Here is a 7,810-nt window from a genome sequence, read left to right on the forward strand (position 1 = left end):
TCCCCAAAATCACTAATTTCCACTTCATGTACAAGGCTGCCAAATTCTCCATCTTTGTAATGAAATCATATTCATCAAGTGTAAACAAGGAACAAAAATGGAAAATAAGAAAAGGGAGGTTCAGGTTCCAGTTGCTATTACAAAATAGCTAATGAAAAAAAATACCAAGTTCTATCATACCCTGACCACTACACACTACTCCTATTTATAATCATCATGTTCCTTTCGGCCCACCAGTATTTTAATAGCTTTTCTCAACCTGGATCCCACGACATACGCTGGGTTTTCCTCATTTTAGCAACTGGCCCAAATACCTTAGCTTCTAGCCCAATAGTATAATCAGTAATGGGCGTGTTTGTAACACTACCCCCGGCCCTCGATAAAAACCTTATCCACAAGGTTCGAGTCGGAAATCTTGGAACCAACAAATGCGGTTGTTTGGTTCTTCAATAGGGTTGCAAATGATATCTCAAAGTCCATTGATATCATGACAATTTCTTGTTTTGTCCATTGCTAAAGGAGAATGAATTCTGGTATCCCATTGTGCACATTAAATATATGACCAGAAGTATGTCTCTAGGCACCATTTGCAACCTATTTGTCACAGTGCAAGACTGCACCTTCAGAAACTATAAGCATTATTGTTTCTTCAAGAATCAAAGCAAGTAGATGTTCAACATTTGTCAAATCAATTAATCTAGTCTGAAGCACGATAATTCCGCAAGATGCTTCAAATTCCTGCAAGATAAATGGATAAGAGAGGAGAAGAAGTAATAGCCCATCGATTCCAACAGTAGAAGTACCCAATTCAAGAAGATATTCAAGCTTAATGAGAGACCCAACAAGAAGTAAATTTAAAATCATGGATGAAAACTAATTTGACGAACAACCGAACTCTGTTGAAGAGAATGCAGTGCACTACACCGCACCTCAAGCCCAACGCTAGTTTCAAGCCAAGAAGACATATCGGTCCGGATCATTTTTGAGGAGTCCAATGGAACGTCATGACACGTGTGTGAAATACAAGGACTAAATTCAAGCATTATCGGATTGAAAGATGTGCACCAGCTACTGTATATCTGGATTCTTGAGCCAATAAAATAGCTCTAGAAAATAAAATAAGCATATAAATGTTCTTCCACATCCTCCTGCAGGTCTAAAAAGCATTTCGTTACCAAGCCACAACAAACATATGCATCTGAAATGGGTTTCAAATGAGCAGTCCCCGAGATCACCAATCAGCTTCAAAAATGTGTTAAAATTTCCAGGAGTATCTGCAAGATGACTTGAAATTTGTAGCAAGAAAACAAACTCCCCTGATACATAATTATCTACTCCACCAGTAAGGACCATATTGGTAGTACCGTCCAGGGCTTCAAATAAGCAGGAATTTAACAAAGTGACCTGTCTTGAAATGTCTTTATTACGACCTCTCAGACGGTACACAACTTTGTCATTTGGCAATTTCTGCTTGACATTGGCAACATCAAAGAAAGAGTGCATAGCCCTATTATCGCTGCGGCTTCTCACTTCTTCACAAATAACAACCAAGCTAGTCGATGTATTGTAGACATTGTTTGTTGCAAAAATCATGCTATTACAGATTGTCATCGCATCACCCAACTGCAGACAGAGAATGAGAGACTGCCACCATATAGATTCAGGGATGCAAAAGGATGTCCAAGTTGTTCTCTCAAGTGCAACTATAAATCCAACAGGGTTCTCCCAACTGATGAACTTCTCACCAACATCATTTAGGGCATACTTAAGTGTAGAAAATTGCTTATTCTTATCCCTTACATCATCTTGTCCATACAGATCTTCAGTATAAAAAAGAAACTGTTGCTGCCCTTGGAAATCAATTATAGTTGTTGTCAACACAAATAAATTAGATAGCCAGAAAGTGAACCTAGCAATATTAGTCACATACTCTATGGCAACCAAAATTTCAACAGAGCCCACAGTATCTATATATTTGCGAACACAACTAATTTTGTCCTTTCCTGGAGATAAATCCTGATGAGTGGCTTTTAATTTAGCACGAATTTGACTTCTATATGGATAAACAATCTCAATAGCAGTTACGTCAAATATAACAGATATAAAGATGTAACCGATATAACCGATCGGGCCATATTTGAAGAATAAAAAGTACCAATAACCGATATAAAGATGTTTCGTAAAGTTTTGCCAATTATTAGGAAGCCATGTGATTTTACCAGTTATGTGCACACCCTCACAAAAAGTAATCACTGGGAATACTAAGCTTGATAGTAGTAGCAAGGAGTTTATCTCTATGTTTATGGACAAACGGGTCTGACATACAACAATAAAGAAGCATTTCATCTTGTTCTGGCTCCTTATCAGTTTCTGCAGCATGATGTTGTACGCCTGTTGCAAGAACTAGAATGAACGGAATCAGTGCAGTAAATTCAAAATGTGCCATAACAAAGATGGCACGAGCATATGTAGCAAGCGCATAGAAAACTTTCATCCTTTGTCACACAATATGTGGATGAGAGCAAGGGGAAACGAGATAGGGACTTGTAAGCCCAGGCACTTCGCCAAACACCCCTTGTTAGATCGATGTCGACATCTGATTTATACCACAAAAAAACAGGCACCTCTCCTGTGATTTTTAGTTGCTCTAACTCAAGTGTAGTGAAACTATTATCACAATGGGATGATGCATCTTTATTGTATGGTTGCCAAGACAAATTGAAGGCGCAAAAATAAAGTTATGAGAGGAAGTCATATGCATCAGTGTGATCCCATCCATAATCAAGATGTCGCTAGTAGATTGAGCGGACCGTCCAAGATCAAAAGAATATGCATATTTATACCTGCCCGACATATCAACAAACACCTTGTGTGTAGTGGGAATTGAGAAGTCACCCGACTTTGCCCTATCAAAGCAAGCTTAGAAAACCTGCCCAGTATCAAACCAAGTGCAATTGAATAAACCTAAAATGTGTGGAAGCGAACCATTAGCTGTATGAGGACCACGACAAGCTGCAAAAATATCCCTCTTCGGCTAAACACCATGTCAAGTTTTTGTCCTTCACTTTTAGGTAGAAAATTCGGTACCAATTTTGGTATTGTATCCCCAACAACAAGATCATGATGTTGTGAATCAGGACGTGAGTTCAAGAACTTGGCCTCGTCGGATTTTGTAGTTTGGATGGAGTGAAGGTCACCTAAAAGTCCAGATTCGACTAGTTGAGGACATTCATCGAACAGTTGGTCCTCATTGTATTCAGAATCGGTCTCACTCCTATTTTCACCCTTCAACAATTCAGCCATAGCATGGTCGTCTGACAGCACCTCAACAATCGCATTTGAACATTCTGTACATGCTTTGTCAGTTGAGAAGAAGAGGACTTCAATTATTCGACTTGGCAGAGTAGAGACATCACAGATGCAGAGAAGGTGTTCAATTGATCATTGGTTATGGTACACGGATAGAGAGGTGTGCATTACGAACAATGAAAGCACCAATGTAATGAATCCACATTCATCAAGTTTAAACAAGGAACAAAAATTGAAAATAAGAAAAGGGAGGTTCCAGTTGCTATTACAAAATAGCTAATGAAAAGAAATATACACACTCAGTGGCGGAAAATGGAGAATTTTCTTTCAGAGTGTTTAGAAAAAAAAAATTAAATATAATTTATTCAAAGTGTTCAAAAATTAATATATATACACATAAATATAAAAAATTTAACCTATATATACAATTTTTACCGAACACCCTAGACAACATGTGGATCCGTCCCTGTACACACTACTGCTATTTATAATCATCATGTTCCTTTCGGCCCACCAGTATTTTAATAGCCTTTCTCAACCAGGATCCCACAACTTACGCTGGGCTTTCCTCATTTTAGCAACTGGTCCAAATACCATAGCTTCTAGCCCAATAGTATAATCAGTAAGTGAAACTTACATAAACAGCTACCTTTTAATACCTTCTAACAATTTATAGCTACTTTTTCTATATTTACAAATTGTAGCTAGTTTTTATTATATTTGGTTGTATTTTGCATTTTTGAAATACAGGGAAATACAAAATCTAGCAGAGTTCGCATTTTTGAAATACACCCCCCCCCCCCCCCCCCAAATACAAAATATGGCGATTAAAATAGGTCGTATTTATGGAACAGATTTCTCTTCATTTTGAATGGTAAGTCAAATTAAATCAACCATGTATCACACATAACGGTTGAAGTTCCATAACAACCCACGTTTCTCTCTCCAAATTACTCCATTCCAAACTTTTAGAAATACTTCCAAATACAGAAAAATATACACCGGAATACAATGAAATATGGTTGATTGTTTAAGAAATATAAAATTGCAGTATGCGTATATACAATGAAATATATCAGAAACTGTTTCATAAATTAGAAATACATTAAAATACAGCAAATATCTTTTTTAAATATCTTTAAACAGTACACTAAAATATACTGAAACATTTTATCAAACACTTGGTGGGCATGAAGCTCCACAACTCTCATCGGAGGTGGAGTATGCGTTGGATATATGCCGGAGGGGCGGTAGAATAGCGTCGTTATCAGTGAGAGACGAGATTCAACAATTATTAACGAAAAACAGAGAGCAATTCGATCAAAAGAGCAGTTTAATGGTGGACGGGCGTTGGAATTTGAGGGCGTGTTGATGCACTGCACTTTCTTTGCCTTCACTGCTATCCTTACGAGAAATCCCATGGCCGGCGAACCACCATCGCCGCGGAGAAGAAGTGGCAGTGTCAGAAAAGTAAGGAACAAACCAAACAAGATCAAGATCCTTCAATGGATTCATCGAAGAAAATCCCTTCAGAGATTGAAGAAGAATCTCCAACTTCCACACTACACAGATTCACCAAAAATCCAAGAAGAAGAAAAAGTTAGCAACTTTGAGAACAGTTCTTCTTTTTTCATCAAATTCTTCTTTTTCCTCTGCTTCTTTTGGCTCAATGAAAATCAAGAAGAAAACAGATAATCATGTTAAAGAAAATGGAGAAAAAAATAGTACTCAGAGTTCGAAAAAAATGTCAAAAAAACCCGGAATTGAACAAGAGTAGAAGCTATTAAAATGGGGCTTCAAGTATTTTCAGGAATTTGATAACTTGTGGAGCTGTGGATACTGATGAATCTGGAATTGTTCCACTTAGAAAAAATAAGACTTCTTTAATCGCTTTTGTGAAAAAACGGTGAGTTTTTCTTGAGATTTGTAAATCGAGAAACTTGGAGGGTCTCAAAGGATTTTTTACTTTGCTTGGAATCGGCAAACTAATGGAAGGAAAAGGCTGTGATGGGGCATTCGGTTCGTCAAAGAATAAAAGTGAATTTGGCGGTCGTAGATCGGTTCGCTAATCATAAGCCAATCAACGGAAGTAGATCTCACAGATCGAGGGCGACATTCGGAGGGTCCAGGCAAGGGAAGTAGATCTCACAGATCTGGGGGGAGGAGAGGGAACGAAGAGAGAGAAAGAGAAGGATGAAGGAGAAATAGATTTGAGAGGTGAGAGAAAACGAATTTAAAAGATAAACTTGTGAAATACAGGACACTAGTTGTGATGTATAATTTAAGAAAATATTTTAGCTATGAACAATAAATAAAATAAAAGGTAGTTACTATTCATAAATAGGTCTTAGAGGTAGCTATGACAAGTAAATTTTCCAATCAATAATGGGCATGTTTGTAACGATCTTCCGCATGTAGGATATCATTACAGTCCCCCATGGCCAATTAGGGACCTTGTTGTTGGTTATAAATGCCCCTCCGTTCATATCTTCAACAGTATGCAAGCCATATACAACCGTAAAATTAAATTTCATCCTTAGACTGGAACTACTCACTATTAAATTTCATCCTTAGACTGGAACTACTCACTCTTCTTGCCTCCACCAATTTTCGATCGACACCCACACTCTGTAATTGCTTCTCTAGCAACGGTTTAAAGCCATTAGAACCATGAATTAATTAATTTTTTGGTGCATTTTCCTTATACCTCAGACATAATGGGTGCTAAAAGACCACGTCAAGAGAGATTGAATCCTCCTTAAAATAACTTCTTATTTTGGAATTTAATTTGTTTGGTTAATTATAATTTGTTTGGTTAATTAATTTCTATTATTAATCTCAACGTTGGACCCGTATACATGTTATCTACGCTTCAAATGACTTACCCTTCAGCGTGCAGGAGGGGAGGTCTGGTTATCCCACTTTAGTTGAGGCTATCTACTGTTGTATTCTTATAGAATCTTGAGCAAGTCTTACTTAATGAGTTAATTTTTGAAGTTGACTTAAACCTAATTTCTTTATCTTGTACTCCCTCCATCCCATATTACTCGTCACTCCCTTTACACGCCTTTTTAAGAGGGGGAAATTTCACTTATAAACAATTTATGGGTCAAAATTACGTATTCATAGTCCATATTTTAAATTACAAACCTACAGCCCAACATTTCATGGTCCGACTTGAATATTCAACTTTATACAACAATATACAACTTTATACACCTACTGTAGACAATGTATACACCTTGTATAAAAGTGTATAATAATGTATAAGATTAGTATACAATATTATACAAACTTATACAAGAGGTGTTTATACATGAGGGGGGTTTATACATAATGTATAAAGGATGTTTATACACACTTCTACACTGTATAAAAGTGTGTACAAGTGTATAATAGTGTATATGAGGTGCTTAAACACTTACCGGCTAGATCTGGCGACGGCGAGAAGCAGAAGTGCAGAGTCACCGGCGACGGTGACGGCACTGCTACAATCGACGGAAAAACAAACTGCTACAGAGGCTGAAAGATGATGCCGGTGACAGCGAGTACCATGACGGCGGCGGTGGTAGGCCGTGAAACTCACGGACACGACGAGTGGCGTGTTAAGGAGCCAATCAACGGACGCCACCGGTGGATCAAACGGTGGCCATAGCGGGTAAGAAAACAAATATGGGCCATTTTCGGGTAAATAAAAGGCCTAAATTGTCCCACAATGTTATTTCCCCTTTTAAGAACTCATCAATAAAAGTATATTTTTACTACATTACTCTTATTTCTCTCCTATTAAGTGCACTCTAGTTAATATTGGTTATTTTAAAAAACAATTAATGTTGAGGGAAAAAAAGAAAAAATCTAACTAACTCTATATAGATTTTGTAAATGGACAAGTATTTTGATACGAATAATATTTCTAATAATGTAGCCAACTAATATGGGACGGAGAGAGTATCAAAAAAGTCGTGAATACATTTAAGTAGGAAATAGTGAATGCATATAAAATCAACTCATTTATCATTTGCTCCGCCAATGTAAGATTCAAGACTTCATTGTCACGCAAAAGTCGCAAACTAATGCTTTCTTTGAAGATGATGTTTAATGCATGCCTCGTCCTCCACGCCCTTGCTCCCAATACAGTTTTGTGTATTGCCCCTTTCATCACATGGGCTTTTTTATACACTTAAGTTGGGTACCTTAAAAAGATCTCAATATCTTCGTTTGGTGTGTTTGAGCCTTTTCATCGATCATTGGCCATAATTTGACGTCACTAAGATCTCCAAGCTGTCAATTAGTAATTTCTACAAATTTATATTACTGGTGTTTTTAGTTTATCAATGAAAGTTCTGCAAAATTTGAGATTAGTAAGTATATTTGTTTGGCATGTTTGGTTTTTTTGATAGTTTTTAAAACCTATGGATATAAGTCATGTTTCATGCTTTTTCTTAAAAACAAGTGAAATATATTTTGCAAAACTATGGCCAAACACATTTTCAAAATTTGA

At 37.0% G+C, this 7,810-nt stretch overlaps 1 long non-coding RNA gene across 1 annotated transcript; it reads right to left on the reverse strand.

The window, feature by feature from the left end:
* On the reverse strand, positions 1-3,030 carry LOC132067317 (uncharacterized). Its single transcript, XR_009417125.1, has 2 exons — positions 2,844-3,030; positions 1-738 (listed from the first exon to the last, which is right to left on the reverse strand). It is a non-coding gene; the product is annotated as an uncharacterized LOC132067317 (long non-coding RNA).
* Between the last annotated feature and the right edge of the window lie 4,780 nt (positions 3,031-7,810).

This window comes from Lycium ferocissimum, chromosome 8 (assembly GCF_029784015.1).
Source record: "Lycium ferocissimum isolate CSIRO_LF1 chromosome 8, AGI_CSIRO_Lferr_CH_V1, whole genome shotgun sequence".
Taxonomy (NCBI): domain Eukaryota; kingdom Viridiplantae; phylum Streptophyta; class Magnoliopsida; order Solanales; family Solanaceae; genus Lycium; species Lycium ferocissimum.